The sequence below is a fragment of the Camelus dromedarius genome, chromosome 33 (assembly GCF_036321535.1).
Source record: "Camelus dromedarius isolate mCamDro1 chromosome 33, mCamDro1.pat, whole genome shotgun sequence".
NCBI classification, from domain to species: Eukaryota; Metazoa; Chordata; class Mammalia; order Artiodactyla; family Camelidae; genus Camelus; species Camelus dromedarius.
The window spans coordinates 1,024,261-1,041,216 of NC_087468.1; the positions used below are offsets into that span (position 1 = coordinate 1,024,261).

General features: G+C 43.5%; 1 pseudogene; it reads right to left on the reverse strand.

The window, feature by feature from the left end:
• Positions 1-413: 413 nt before the first annotated feature.
• The window catches only part of LOC135319835 (trafficking protein particle complex subunit 9-like), a 51,303-nt pseudogene continuing 34,760 nt past the window's right edge, over positions 414-16,956 (reverse strand).

A 16,956-nucleotide genomic window follows, 5' to 3' on the forward strand; every position in this document is an offset into this window, starting at 1 on the left:
GGGTTTATTACATCAAGTATTCCTTTTTGGGAAACCCATGTGCCTTGTCACTCTCTTTCATAAGATTTCCTGTGGAAAATTCAATCCTTCATTCAGGAAAAGGCTGAGCAATATATCTCATGGAAAACCTTCATAAACTGCAACACAAGAAAATGAAAATGACAGTGAGCAGCTCGTGAAGCCTGCAGACACACAGCGCACGGCTGTGTTCCCGCCTCGACTTTCTGTAACCAGCAGGGAAAATGTGCATTTCAAGAAATAGACATAAACACTTTTCAGGACCTGAGCACACAATTTCCCTTTCAGGGTTTAGCGGGCTTCCATTTAATTCTATGAGAAATGTTTAAAACAACAGAACAACAGCTGAGATAGGGTTTAAAGTAATTTTATGTCTTAGTGAAAATGAAGCCAACTGATAGTTATCATTTTTACTTTATTTGATCTCACTCTCTTACTTTACCTCCCCAACCTCCTCCACAAAATGATGGTGAACATCCCCTCCTGGGTCAGAAGGCTAAGTAGAAAGTACCAATCAAACGGAGGTGTGCTTTGTTGTTTTATTTTTCAAAACAAACAAGTTTCATTCATGTGATTTAATAATTAACATCAGAAAAAAAGTCTACTCAATAAATGGTAGCCAACACATGTCATCATAGATGCTCATCAGGTTTGGCCCCACGTTACACACTTTTACATGGACATGTGCCATGTGCTGTCATGGGAAACGGTGAGTGGGGACAGGGCCTCTGCTCTCACAGGGCACACAGCTTGGTGGGGGAGGTGGTGTTCAATCATTGCCCTTTTTTTTAATGTACTTACAAATTATGGGAAATGCTATTTAAAAAGAACAAAATAAGTCAATGAAAGTGAAAAATACAAGGACAGTATTTAGGCTGAGGGAAGACAGGGAACCTCTTTGAAGGGCTGACATTCCACTGAGACCCAAAGGACAACTTCGGTGCTGCAGGTGAAGGGCAGGGACACATTGATAAAGGGCTGATATCCAGAATATACCAAAATCTCTTTAAACTCAACAAGAAGGATGAACAACCTGATTAAAAAATGAGCAAAATGCCTGAACACAGACCTCATCAAAGAAGAAATCTAGATGCCAAAGAAGTCTATGGAAAGATGGTCCACAGCATCTGTCATCAAGGGGATGCAGACTGAAACAGCGAGATACCACTGCACACCTGTCAGAACTGCCAAAACGCAGAACACTTACAGCACCGAATGCTGGTGAGGATGTGGAGCATCAGGAATACTCATGCATTGTTGGTGGGAATGTAAAATGGCCCAGATACTTTGGAAGACGGTCTGGCAATTTTTTACAAAACTAAACGTACTCCTAACATATGATCCGGCAACTGTGCTCCTTGGTGTTTACTCGACGAAATGGAAACTTATGTCCACACACAAAACTGCATACAGATGTTAATAGCAGCTTTATTCACAATCACCAGAACTAAGGAGCAACTAAGCTGTTCTTCAGTAGGTGAATGGATAAATAATCTGTGGTCCAGCCAGAAAATGGACTATTATTTGTTGTTAAAATGAAATGAGTTATCAAGGCATGGAAAGACATGGAGGAACCTTAAATGCATATTACTAAGTGAAAGAAGCCAATCTGGGAAGGTTCCGCAACTGTCTGATTCCCACTGTATGGTGTTCTGGGAAAGGGAAAACCACAGAGACTAAAGGATCAGTGGCTGTCAGAGGCTAGAGGGGAAGGAGCAATGAATGAGGTGCAGCACAGAGCATTTTAAGGTCACTAAGACAGACTACTCTGTATGATGCTGTGACGGTGGATACATGTCATTGCACATCTGTCCAAACCCACAGAGTGCACACCACCAAGTGTAAATCCTAGTGTCAAGTCTGGGCTCTGGGTGATGATGACGTGTCAGTGCAGGTTCACCCACTGTCGCAAATGCACGCTCTGGTGCAGGCGTCAATAATGAGGAGGCTGTGGGGACAAAGTGCAGTTCATACACCGAATCCAGCCCCAGCCACCGCTGTTAATAACGCTCTGTGGGTGTGTGGAATGTCCGGCTGCTCTGGCGTCTGAACAGCAGAGCTGAGCAGCTGCACCAGAGATCAGGATGTTTACAGACCCTGAAATACTTACTCCCAAGCCCTTGACAGAAAAAGCCTGCTGAGCCCTGTTCTAAACGAATCAGGATTCACCCTGATGAGACAGGACAGCAGGGCCCAAACCAGGCATGGTTAATGGGACTGAAGCAATGTTTTAGTTCCAACACCTTTGCTGAAGTCCTGCGAAAACAGTGACAGACTGTAGCCAGGAAGCGTCTGCAGAAGGAGCCGGTAGCAGGCCTTCCCGCCAGGCTCTGGGATGCAGGGGGCCGCGAGCTGCACGGGGGCCACCCACTTGAAGAAGGCGGACTTGCGGTGGAAGCCGATCAAATCATAGAGCACGGAGAGGATGCTGCACTGCTGAATTCTCTCCTAGGAATGCTGAAGCACAGGGAGAAAAGCAACAAGCATCTGAATGAAACATGTAATTGAAAAAAGACCCGTAAAATACTTTCCCTTAAAACAGAGACCCAACGACACAGGAAGGAAGAGGAAGGCTGACTTCATGCACTGATGGGACCGGATGCAGAAATGCAGGGAAGCAGCGCTTTGCAGACGCTCCAGACACCCTCTGGGCCCCACCTTTCCGAGTTCCGCCTCTCCTTTTATTAGAAAGGTCCGTATTCCCTGAAACAGAGGAATCTGCTACCTAAACATGGGACACAGAGAAGGGAAAGAGGAAAAGGAAGGGAAAGTAAAGGAACAACAGTTCATCTAGACCCTAGGGTTTGGGCGGGACTTTCACCAAACACACAACCTCTCAAAGCACAGAGCACACAGTGAGAGGCTGACAGAGTGTCTGAGACTTCTGCTCCTTAAACACCAGCTACCTGCCAGCACACGCTGTGCCCATTACTGAATCATTACAATCATTTCAGAAACTATTACTACCCCGGCTCACAGGCAAGGAAATCTGAAACTCGGGGAGGAATTATTATCATCCTGGACAAATTCCCACAGCCCAGAAGTGTCAGAGCCTCCGGCAGACCCTGGACTAAAATGCTCCTCATCAAAACGGGCCCTGAGCCTCAGGCTGAGGCCACGTTAGTTCTGCACGGGCCCAGAGCACGAGTCTGTGGGACAGGGAGTGGTCCCACTCGAAGTGCCAGGCCAAGGCCCTCAGGAACCTATGTAATGAAACCAAATCCCCAAACTCATTTCCAACGCACTGCCCTGTCCGGGAGGACTGCTCGGCACATCTGGCTTATCACCTGTGCACAGGCTGTGCAAGGGGCCCAGACAGTGATGTGACGTCCCAGTGGAAGTGGCTCGGAGACCGCTTCATCACAGGACAGACTCTCCCGGCTTCCAACGTTAACTCTCCATTCCATTTCCAACTGGAAAGTAAGTTTAGACTTGTTTTCCTCTCCAGAAACAAAGAGAGTGGTAAAATCAGCGGGAAACTCAAGACTGAGGAAGAGTCTCCTGGCCATTTGGAAGGATAGGCTGGGGAGGGAACAGAGACAGGGATCAGAAAGACCCGTGTTCCAGTCCAAAGTCTGCACATCACTCGCTTTGACAATTTCCTTATTAATACAGGTGATAAAATCTAATTATGATTGTTGGGAAAACTAAATGAAATAACGTATGCCACTAGCATAGGTGTAAAACCCTCCATGAGTGTTCCAGAAATGGACGTGACCATGGTTAGATACTGTCTGCCAAGTCTTGTGTGCTAAGCTCACATCAGCCAGCCAGAGATGTGCCAGAGAATGCCTCAACAACCAGCAGCCTTCTCCAACTTGGAAACTCACAGTGTCCGAAGAACAGGCAGTGGTGGATGCTTTGGGAAACTCTGGAGGTAGCACTACAGTGATGACTTAAAAAGCTGGGGAGAATTTAGGGGACCATACAGTTCAAATACAGAAAACTCATTCCATGTCTACAAATATTCATCTCGAGCCATGATGATTCAGAGAGGAAATACATATTCAAACATACAACATTTTCCCACATAAGTGCATCAAAACAATTTGGAAAGAATGTAACTTTCTTCTCTAGATCACACAGTGGGGATTACAAGGTTTGTACTGAAAGCCCTACGTGTAAATCATCTGCAAACGTAACTGGGTCCATTATCAGTCATCATCATTCGAAGGGAAGGATGAAAAGAACAAAGCCAAGCTAATACGCTCCGGTATTTTGTTGGGTTACGATGTCACAGAGGAGACGGACAGGTCATCAAGGAACCACTCTGCCGTGATCAGGGAGCCAGGGAGCGGGATGGGCGGCAAGATGTATGGCGCAGCCGTAGCTGTGCCCGCGCTTCTAGGCAGGTACCCAGTCACTTCAACAAGGTGTCAAAAGTGTATGCCCACGTCCTCATCACCTGTCATGCATTAAAGAGAAATGGAAACCTATAAATGGCCAAAAACCTCGGTGGGTACACCGTCCAAAGAGCAAAGTCACAGTTTGACAACTGGCCATCCCGGTTCCCTGGGATTCATTCTTGGAGAACCTTAAAAACCACTCTTTTGTCCTCAAGAAGTGCTGCCTACTTGTCCTATCTTTGGCTCAGGGATAAAGCACGTTCACGTGGACTTGAATGTCTGCACAGATTTGACTGTCTTTCTCCAGGTTCACTTGTCCATTCTGAAGAGGCCTGAGTTAAGTCCAAATTCCATAAAATCAATTCCCTCCAGTGACAACTAAACGAGTCTGCAATTACAAACCAACTGAACAGGACTGTCCTCAGCTAAAAATGTCACCCACCCTTCACTGTTTTCTTAATCTCCTCTCCTGGCTAATTGCAACAAACTAACACCACCCTCCACCAAGTTCCCCGACTATGTCAAATAGAAAGTAAGGTCCATAAAAGAGGAGACAACTCCATAGTCACCTCTGAATTCCTAGCATATATTAATGTCAATAAATAGAACTATGATTATGGCTTCTTTCCTTTAAAACCTTTCTGGTTATTTAAATGAGACCATGGAAGGGAGGTGTTTGGGTCCAGTATCTTGATCCAGAAGACTCTGGAGGCCTTTTTCGGAATGGCTGCCCACTGATTCATTCAAAACACAACTTCTCTTTCCGGGAGGAGCTGTGATTTTCTGCCAGGAGTTTGTTGTCACTCTCATGCCAGAACAGATTTAAACTAAATACTTACATTGGATATGTTATTTTTCCCCGCTTCCAAAAAATTGACTTTCCTTACTTCCTTGCCTTGAGGAATGCTTTTTTACTTTTCTTTCTAATTCCCCCTTTTATAAAGCAGGATTCTCAGGATGTGCTTGGCCTTACATAAGAACAGCCATCCAACTCCCAGTGTGAGAGGCCTGGGGCTCACCTCCAGCCCTCCTGTCAAGGCAACTGAAACTCAGTTCACGAGCCAACTGGCCCCCCAGGGCTTCTAAGGCTAGCGTATCTCCCAGAATCCCTGCTTTCTGGTTTGACTTGGCTTCTGAAGATTTCCCCTCACTTTCTTGACAATTAGCTGTGCAGCTTGAAAGATGAGGAAGGAAGGTCTTATTTCTTAATCAGCATTTTAAGGAACTTATGTAATGAAGGTTTTCAAGAGTTTCTAGAACCCTCCATTGCCGAGACAGAAAACACACTAGATATTTTCTAAATCTAGCCATCATGTGCATTTTTTCTTTGCTTTTGTTTTCTTAACTGCTAACACACATTTTTTAATTAAAAAATAAAATAAGGCCCCAAATAGGATAGAACATTGAAGAGGAAACAAAATTAAAGGGCAAAGACAGAAAAATGATAAGTACTCTACAAAGTTAATAGAAAACATACACTATGGATCAGATCAGCAGTTCTCAATAACAGCTAATTGAAACCTGACCATGAGGTAAAATGTCTCTCCTGTCAGGAGACGGCCAACAGAAAACAGAATTAAATCAACAAACTAAAATTCTAAGTCTGGCGAGGTAGAGAAGTCTACCAGCTAAATGTGTTTTCTTCTGGAAAAGAGGGAGACTCACAAGATCTTTTCTGTGGAGCCTGAGCCCAGGTGAGGACGGTGAAGTGAGCTCTGTAAGTGCCCAATTAGCAAAGTGAGTGATGAATAAAGAGACGTGAGCTTTGATGACAGAGATGATACCACTATTCACTTGTCCTGTAAGTATGTCTTCACGTTCAATGATCAATACCTCGGCATCCTCAGGGATTGAGATTATAGGAAAATGCACAGCCCGGGCCTAGACCTTCTCTGTGATTGTGGCACTGCACTTAGATGTTTCAAGGGCACCTCCAACTCCACCTGCAAATAGCTGTCTTCACGGTGCTCCTCCCATAGCCGTCGTGCCCAGGGCCCCTTGTCGGGGGGCAAGGTCTCTCTGCCTCTCCCAGCTCAGTCCCATCACTCACAGATGTGACTGGACCCCTCCTTCAGGGCCCAATTTCCTCAGTCAACGAGTCCCACCACCCACACCTCACCTACCAGTTTCTCACTGGCACTCCCTCAGCACTGACTCTGTACTGGGGACCACACTGCACATTGTGCACATGTTATCTCACTGGATCTCCACAGAAGTCCTGGGAAGTCGGTATATCACTGCTTCAATTAATAAGATAAATTGTTTCACTTCCTTGAGTGTGTCATCCAAAGTGACACAGGTACTGAGCCACAAACCTGGGACTGAAAATCACTTGAAAATTGAACACTGCTACACCTCACAGCCACCCTACTCTGACTTATCACATCACCTCCTGTGGAGCCTTCTAAATGTTTCTAAGCATTCTACAAGACAAAAGTGATCTACGAGAGCACCCCACTCCCCTACTTAAAATCTGTCAATGACGGTCCACTGCCCTTAGGAGAAAGCCCCACCGGGCCTGAGCACAGCCCAATGGCCCGGCATCCGCGTTCCCTGCGTGGCCTCGCCGCCTCACCCACCACGCAGCCCTACACGTGCCGTGTCCAGGACAGGGATGCTGAGTCCGTACAACCCGGGGCTCGTCTCACTCAAACAATGATCACCCTCTTCAGTGCTGACTCTCAGTAAAATGTTTTCTCTGGATGAATCAATATCTTTTTCCTTACAACTTCCCATCATTTATAATGAGCTCCCCCCAAAAGAGAGAAGACCTAATTCTCTGTCTCCTTATCTGTAAAGTGAGAATAACAAGGAAATATGTGAGGTTTTAAAAGAAATAATATTCATGTGAGGCTGAGGGACAATTCCCAACATACAGTAAGCACTCAATATGTGCTTATTTAATATTAATAAAATAGATTCCATTCCAGCAACCTTAAATCAATGCTTTATGGCTTTGTCCAAAAGACTACCGACAAACTATTGGACGAAACCCTTTGAGCAGATCAGCCCAAGCGTACTGGGATAGGTAAGCCTTGACTCCAGTTACAGCTGCAGCCAACCAGCACTACGGGGTGGGGGCAGGTTGCTCAAACTCTTACATGTTGTTTGAGCATTTAGTTGTCGTTATTGAATAAAGACAGGTATTATATAGTCAAAGCTCCTGAAACATAAATCTTCAAAGATTGATGCAAATTAGGTTTCAAGTACAACACTCTCACTAGAAATTATTTGAAAATTATAGTCTTAGCTCCTCCACACAACAAAAGGGCATTTTCTTAATGTATCTGACTATATAAACTGAAAGGATTGTTTAAAAGACATTAAGATGAAGCCACACTGAATAAGCTCTCAGTATAATCTGCACAAAGCCCCACCCAAGGGTCTCACTTCTCACTTCCACATAGGTGTTCAGGTAGCTTAACCTGGGTCTTGGTTTCTTATGACACGGGGGTGGGAAGAATTGTGGATAGATTTATGTAGCAAATATAAATCTAGGGTATTTGCTGTGTAGGAATCCTAGAAATAAATAAATTGATATATAGTCCCACCCTTAGGAAGCTCAGCCTTTCCAATTAGAACAGCATTAAAAATAAAATGAGAGATACATTTAACAAAATTTTACAAGACTTGCACATTGAACATTTTGAAGTATCACCAAAAAAATTAAAAGATCTACATATATGGAAGGCATCCCATGTTCATGGAATGGTAGACAATATTGTTAAAAATGTTAAGACTCCCCAAAGTGATCTACAAATTTAATGGAATCCCTATCAAAATTCCAGCTGACTTCTTTGCAAAAATTGAAAAACTGATGCCAAAATTCATATGGAAGTGCAAGGGACCCAGGTCAGCCAAAACAATCTTGAAAAAGAAGAGCAAAGCTGGAGGACTCACTCAAAGGTTACTACAAATCTATAGTACTCAAGTCATTATGGTACTGGCATAAGTTTGGATGCATAAATCTATGAAACACAATAAAAAATCCAGGGGGGAACCTTACATTTACAGTCATTTTTCCAGAAATGTGCCAACAACACTCCATTGAAAGAATAGTCTATTCAACAAATGGTGCAGAGACACCTGGGTAACTTCAGGGAAAAGAATGAATCCGGAATCTGGACACCCGTATTTTATATAACAAATATAATATTAATTCAAAATTAATCACAGACAGAAACGTAATAACTAAATGTATAAACTTTCTAAAAGAAGACATAGTTTAAATCTTTGTGGTCTTAGGATAAGCTATGGCTTCCTAGATACAATACCAAGAGCACATATGAAAAAAAAAAAGATAAAATGGACTTCATCAAAATTAAAACCATTTGTTACAAAGGACATCATCAAGAAAGTGAAATGAAAGGGGAAGGGGGTAGCTCAAGTGATAGAGTGCGTGCTTAGCAAGAAAAATAAAATGAATAAATCTAATTACCTCCCCTAGAAAGAAATTGTTTTAATGTTTAAAAAAAGTAAAGTGAAACGACAATCTGCAGATTAGGAGAAAAATTTTGCAAAGCATATATCTAATAAGAGACTAGTATCCAGGATATAAAACAAATGCTTGCAACTGACCAATACAAAGAAAATCGACCCAATTTTTAAATATGCCAAGTATTTAAATAGATACACAATTGGCCAATAAGCATATGAAAAGATGCTCAGCATCACTAGCAAAATCAACATCAAAATGAGATCTGATTTTACACTCACTAGGATGGTTATAATCAAAACATGGACAATAACAAGTGTCGGTCAGGAGGCAGAGAAATGGGAACCCTCAATACGCAGCCGTTGGAAAGGGGTAATGGTGCAGCTTCTTTGGAGAAGTCTGGTGTTTCCTCAAAAGGTTAGAGTTATATGGCTCAGCAATTTCACTCCTACATGTAGAGTCATCCCTCAGTATCCTTGGGGGGTTGGTTTCAGGAACCCCCCATCCTGGATTCCATAATCCAAGGATGTTCGAGTCCCTTTACAACCAGCCATCTGGATCCATGAAGTGGAAACTACAGCTATGGCGGGCCAACTGTACAGCCAACAGAATGAAAACATATTCTCACAAAAACTTGCACATCAATATTCATGGCAGTATCATTCAGAGTAGCCAAAGTTTACAAACAATATCCATCCATCAATGAACGGATAAACAAAATTACCAAGAATAGTCCCACAAACTTTTGTTCATTGAACCTTTGACAAAGGAGGTGAGAACATACAATGGAGTAAAGACAGCCTCTTCAGCAAGTGGTGTAGGGAAAACTGGACAGCTGCATATAAATCAATGAAGTTAGACTACTCCCTCACAGCATACACAAAAATAAATTAAAAATGGCTTAAAGCCTTAAACATGTAGACAAGACACTATAAACCTCTTAGAAGAAAACATAGGCAAAATATCTGACATACATCTCAACAATGTTTCCCTAGAGCAGTCTACTCAAGCAATAGAAATACAAGCAAAATAATACAAGTGGGATCTAATTAAACTTACAAGCTTTTGCACAGAAAAGGAAACAAAATGCAAAACAAAAAGACAATCTATGGAATGGGAGAAAATAGTGGCAATAAATGAAACTGGCAAGGGCTTAATTCCCAGAATATGTAAACAGCTTTTACACTTAATAAGAAAGAAAAACAAACAATTCAATTAAAAAATGGGCAGAAGTCCTAAAGAAACTTTTCTCCAATGAAGACATACAAATGGCCAATAGGCACATGAAAAAAATGCTCAATATCATTATCAGAGAAATGCAAATCAAAACTGCAATCAAGTATCACCTCTCACCAGTCAGAATAGCCATCATTCAGAAGTTCACAGACAGTAAATGCTGGAGAGGCTGCGGAGAATTGGGAATCCTCCTACACTGTGGTGGGAATGCAGTTTGGTGGAGCCATTGTGGAAAACTGTGTAGAGGTTCCTCAAAAGACAAAAAATTGACCTTCCAATGACCCAGCAATCCCACTCCTGGACATATATCCAGAAGGAACCCTAATTCAAAAAGACACTTTCATCCCAATGTTCACAGCAGCACTATTTACAATAGCAAGACATGGAAACAACCTAAATGTCCACTGACAAATGACTGGATAAAGAGACTCTAGTATATTTCTCCAATAGACTACTATTCAGCCATAAAATAATAATAAAGTAATGCCATTTGCAGCAACATGAATGGACCTGGAGAATGTCATTCTAAGAAAAGTAAGCCAGAAAGAGAAAGAAAAATATCATATGAGATCGCTCACATGTGGAATCTAAAAAAAAAAAAAAAAAAAAAATCAAAAAAACAAAGACACAAAAAGATAAACTTATCTACAGAACAGAAACAGACACAGAGACATAGAAACCAAACTATGGTTACCAGAGGGGAGAGGGTGTGGGAAGGAATATTTTGGGATTTCAAGATTTGCAGATACTGACTATGTATAGAATAAACTGCAAGTTTATACTGTATAGCACAGGAGAAAATATTTAATATCTTATAGTAACTTATGTTTAAAAAGAATATGAAAATGAATACAGGTATGTTCCTATTTAACTGAATTGTTGTGCTGTACCCAAGAAACTGACACAAAATTATAAACTGACTAGACTTCAATGAAAATATTTTTAAATAGACCAAAAACGAAAAAAAAAGAAAAAGGATATTATGAAACCAAAAGAATAAAGTACTGACTCAGGCTACAATATGGATGAACCTTGAAACTTTATGCTAAAATAAGCCAGACATAAAAGGACAAAGAGTGCCCTTTAAGGTGAACTGTATCTAAGCATTCACTGTACTACTTCTGTAAATTTTCCGGAGGTTTGAAGTCTATCAATATCAAAATAAAATGTATTATTCATTAAAATCATAAAACGCTTCCTCACAGGAGGGCTTAAATTATTAAATGCAGAAATGCATGTAAAGCTCCTGGAAAAACAATTTGCACGTCCACACACAGACACTGCTGTCACTGCCGCTCAGAGGGTGGTGCCAGCGCTGATGAGGGCTGCCTCCACTCGCTGCCCTGCAGACAGGAGTGAGGGCCTGGGCTCTGACAGGCAGGGTGAGCGTGACGCTGAGTCAGACACAGCCATGCCCCAGACTCTGCGTTACCCAACTTTCTTATACAAACTGCAACATGTAATGTAAACACGCTACAGGGATGTATCTTACAACACAGGGAATACAGCCAATGTTTACAGTATCTATAAATGGAGCATCTATTGTACACCTGAAACATATCATATTTTAAATCAGCTATATCTTTGTAAAAAATTAAAAAATAATTTAAAAATATTATCACTTTAATATTCAATTCGGTTTTTAAGTAACAACTAAACAGCTTAGAATGTATAAAAGCATTTAAGTGTGCTGTTTGTTTACATATTTATTTACTTTCAGCCTCCTGCTAAAAGAGAAATTAAACAATTTTTTTAAACACACCTTAACAACCATAACAACAAAAAGGCAAAACTGAGAGTGAAGAGAAATTGGAGATTCAATACTTAAATGAAACCAGGGGGAGGTAAAGTCATAAAAATGGATTCCCTGGAGTCAGGGCAAGTGTTAAAGGCCGACTAGAAATTCAGCTGTAAGATTCTTGGCAGCTAAAGCAAAAAGAAAAGATCATGGGGGGGTGGTAGAGCGTGGGCTTAGCGTGCACGGGGTCCCGGGTTCTAGCCCCAGGGCCTCCACTAACAGATAAATACACCTAATTACCTACCCCCCCAAAAGAGCCCCAAAGAAAAGAAAAAGAGAAATTTCTTTCCAAAAAGCCCTGATATTAAATTTGGATTAAATACTTAAAAAAAAAAAAACAGAAATATAGAAAAGATGAGTGACACTGTGAAGGAAAAGCCCAGCTGGGCTAACGAGCTAACTCACAAATCTAAGTGTGATAAGTGTCGGTTTACTGATCTAAGTTTTGCTGGGATAACTCGTAAATCTGAAGTTTAGTGTCAGTTTACTGGGCTAATAAGCTAACTCGTAAATCCAAGGTCAACAATTATCAGTAACGTGATCTGTTCCAAATTCATAAGCTTCAGTGTACTGATTCCTTGCTTTTTGTTGTTTGAGCCTTATTGGCTAATAGCCCCTTACGTGTAATTAACCCTATAGAACCTCATGTGCAGATCTTGGAGGTGCTCAGAGCTTCGGAACAGAAGCCCCTCTGAGCCCGCCTGCGTAATAAATCTCAGTGCTTGTTTCTTGGCTGGCCTGTTGTTTCCGTAACAACACAAGCGATAATGCCCGTGAGATAAATCTGTGATGGCTGCTGGCAGGTGCCCATGTCTCACGTGGGAAAATCTGAAACATCCTTTTCAACACTCAGAGTCATCATAAGCCCACCCCACACCTCCCGCTGTTAAATGCAGGAGAATAGGCAGGGCCCGGCCTTTGCTCTCTCTGTGTCATCACAGTGAGACAGGATGGAAGGGGGCAGGGCACAGCCATTCAAGGAAGGCCACAGCAATTAACATCAAATTGGTGAAGGATTCAAACCCCAGTAGGCCTTGAGGCTCAGGATGAAGAGATTTAACTTCTAGCAGAGCTTGAGCTTCATTATACACCCATTGTAATAGTAACATGGTGAATAACATGCCCCAGGCACCATGGCAGTCCCAAGGCTAGCCACAAAAGGTCAAAGGGTGGGAAATGGCCAACTCCCTGGGAATCCCAGCCCCTTGCCCTTAGGCTGGTTCTTCTACATATTAGCAAATGAAACCACCAAGCCCATGAAAACCAGCAACACAGGGCCTCCTCGAGGTCACCACTCTCTCTCCCTCTTAGGAGAAGGCCCACACTCAGTCTGTGGAGTGTGAACTTTCTTTTAATATGATCATCCAACCCCCGCAACTCGTGGCCTTTCTCTTGCCTTTCAATGAATCTCTCTGAGTAAATCTACCTTTACTCAACACTGGCTTGCTCTTGAATCCTTTACTGCATGAAGCCAAGGAACAACATCCAGCGGGGCACATCCCAGGGGCTCAACAAAAGCCTGGGACACAGCCCTTCTCATGCCGCACCTTTTTTTTCTTGTATCAACAGGACAGGGTTGTGAATGGAGCTCTGAGGCCCCAGCTAAGGGACAAAAGCAGCCCCCAGGGCTCGAATTGGCGGACAGCCTCTTCCCCAGCAGGGGCCTTGGGGTCTGCCGGGTTCTCTGTGTTTCTCTGTTGTGCTGACTTCCCAGCCACAGAGCGTTCTCCCTAGGCCTGTCTCCACAAAACCCTTCTCTCCAAAATACAAGCACATCATGTCACAATCCTCTTGTTCAACCAGGAAATGTACAACCCACTTTTTCCCTCCACAGTAAAGTACCTAACTGTCCTCCCTCCCATCCCAACACTTCTTTCTTTGTGAGAACTCTGCACTCCCCACACACCATCCTGAACGCAGGTGCCTTGCTGGCTGGGACCGAGATGTTTCAGTCTCACACAGCCTGTGTCCTTTCACTTTCCCCTTGTTACCTTAAAAAAGCCTTTCCTGAGTCACCCACAAATCTGATTCTGAACTTCATAAAGTGCTGAGGTTGCAGTCACTGTGTGCATACCTCCCAGGTTTTGACTAAGTTTCCTTCACAAGATCTTCATTAAGGAGCCGCATCAAGAAGTTGAAAGAGGCTATTCTTACATCTGAGCGGAGGAGCCTGCATAAAACTTAAATGGCTTTGAAGAGAGAGTTAACCAGGGACAGAGAGGTCGCAGGTCCCAGTCAACATTGTCATGAGGCAAAATGTTCTTCAAAGGCTCAGAGTGGCTTCTGAACGCGGAGTCGGCAGGGAGGAGGTGACACGCAGTGAGTGGGGTGAGTGACACGGGGTACGCTCCCCCAGCTGGGGAAGAATTGGATTTTTTTCTAGTTTTCCAAACAATTTTTACTACCTTTTTCTCTTATTGTCACATACAATTTCCTACGAATTAAGAATATCAATGTCAGTCATTTGGGCCACTTGGGAGAAGCAACACAATGACATTCACAGGGCTGGGACATGACAGCCACACCAGTCTAGGTTGAAAGACCAGTGGGGGTATTTCCATGGTGATCACAGGCATGCAGCAAACTCCCCAGCTTCAATGACCTCATCTCAAAGGTGGGGCAATAAAACAACCAAGAAAAGTGCGTGATGATTATGGAAGACATCTGTTTACTAGGTAAGTGCCCGTGACAGCTGCAGCTTAATGGGGAATGAGTATGATTAACAAGGCCCTGTCTACCTGGCCACACGCTCCCTGCCTTCCTGCCTTGGTGCAGCAGCAGAGTTTGTTTAGCTGAGATGAACCTCCCCAGAGCAGCCCCGACGGGAAAGCTCGCAGCTCTGCATTGCGAGGCGTGTTCCTTTCCTTCTCAGTGCTGATCACAGTTTGCTGTCGTCTGTTTTTATGTTTATCCCTTTTGTAACTTCCTCTCCTCCGGAGTTTTTGCTCAAGCAGCGCAGGGCCAGGTGTGTCTTGCGGCCTGCCCGATATTCTGGGCTGGGAAACAGCCGACCACACATCTGGCTCTGGTGCTGAACGGAGAGGGCAGAAGGCCCTGGGGCCCATGCTGAACCGAGGCCCCTGCACCCAAAATTATGGTCTGACTTTGGGCAAATTACAGTCTTTTTTACCCTGAGATTCCTCATCTGTCCATGAAAATAACTGCCCATGGCACACAGAGTTACCAAGATTAAAGGAAATCACCAAATTCACAACCTATTCAAGGGGCTACCAGTGCATCCTCAACAGACAAATGCTGCCTTTACGGCTCTGACACACGCCAAGCAGGGCGGCCGCACACAGTGAACACTGCTAAGTGGCAGTGTGTTAAGTGCTTCATGTGTGCTACAATACTCTTTAGAACTTACAACAATCCCAGGAAGAAACGAATATTATCATGCCCATTTCACAGATTCACCAACAGGTTAAGAGATGTTACATTCTAGTCCAAGGCCGTATGGTGAGGAAATGGCGATTTAAACCAGAATCTCGGCCCAGGCCTAGGCTCCATCTCTCTCCCATCCACCTGACCACTTGCCTATGAATTCCACCTGTCCAATACACAAGTTTGCAGCCGGCCAGCTCTTAAATGCAATGTGTGCCACCGTTTGTCAATGTTGGTTAATTACCATAAACTGTTCTCAGAAACCACTACAGAAAAGAAAGGTGGACTTAAGGAATTATGCATTGCATTCTCCTGTAATGTGCAGAATCCCTTCCCTACACCACCAAATCCAAATGTATGCTTCCTCCATGTTTATGTTTGCACACGGCTTATTAAAGTAGAAGGTACCTGCAGTAATTCCATCTCGGTTGCTTTCCAAGGTTGCAGATTATCCATAATCAGTCCGTGAATGAAAATACTACAATGTGAATGAAAATACTGCAACCATGTCAGTAAACAAAGAATGCTGAAACCAAGTCATTAGCGGCTGCCGCCAACCCCCAGCGAGGACAGGCCTGCAGCCCAGGAGCTGCAGCAACTCACAATGGTGCCCTCTGAGCAGACTCAGAATAAGAAAGGACAGGATACTGGCCCTAGATAGCTAGGTACTTGCCAAAGGGATGAATTCAATGACACAAATGTTTGCTTCCTCCCATACATAGAAAAGCACTAAATACTTGATCTTGAGATATCTGGTTTTCTTTAGATAACAAGCAATATTTTATTGTTCCAACTACCTGGTCTTTCTTGTAAAACTTCTATATATCCTAGCTCCTCCCCTACCTCTTGGGAGCAGTCCCTCAGAGTGATCTGAGAGGTTGTCATCCAGGCTTGAGTCCTCCAGCCAAATAAAACATAACTCTTAATATTTAGGCTGAACGTTTATTTCAATGAAGTCCCAGAATAGACACAACTCATCAATTCTGTAATGGAACACACTGGATCAGGAAACAAAAGCCTGTTTTAGTCTGGAAAAATTACGGTTTCCTCTTTCTTCCTGTCATTATACAATCCCACCAGAACTCATTAATTTGCTGTCTGCTCATCTGGCAACCAAACTCAGAGAGAGTCAACTCAGCAGAGTGCTCTACTCGGGAGAACACCCCACAGCAGCACTGCAGGCTACCTGCCCTCCCGCACGCTCTGCTGACCCTTGGTGTCCTCCGTGACGACCAGGACAACAGAGCTGTTCCCAACAGCTGCGAAGTCCCACACGTTAAATAAATCATTTTATTTTATACGATATTTTACGTATATACCCATCTTTGAAAACAGCTTTGCCAGAAGCCCAAATCTTCAGCATCAATCTGCAAAGGCAAATCCGGTCCGCAAGGGAAAACAAGACTTAAGACGAAGCTAAGGCATCCGAAGTACTCTCCACAACCTAAGGCCTCCAAAGTGCCCTGCAGGACCTTCAACCAAACTGCCTGCAGGCCTGCAGCTGCAGGTTGCAACATGTCTGCTTTTAAAGCAACCCCTTCCTGCCCTCGGGCACTAAAACGTCCCTCTACGCCCTCCCATCTCAGGGTAAGAGCAGCGGCTGCAGAACCTCACAGGGCAGCACTGACAGGACTGGACAGAGGATCAGAGCTAAACTAAGCCTTCTGATGACACGAGCTTGTCACTCTGTCACTTTACAGATGAAGATATATATAGAGAGAGGTGGGGTGAGCTTGCTC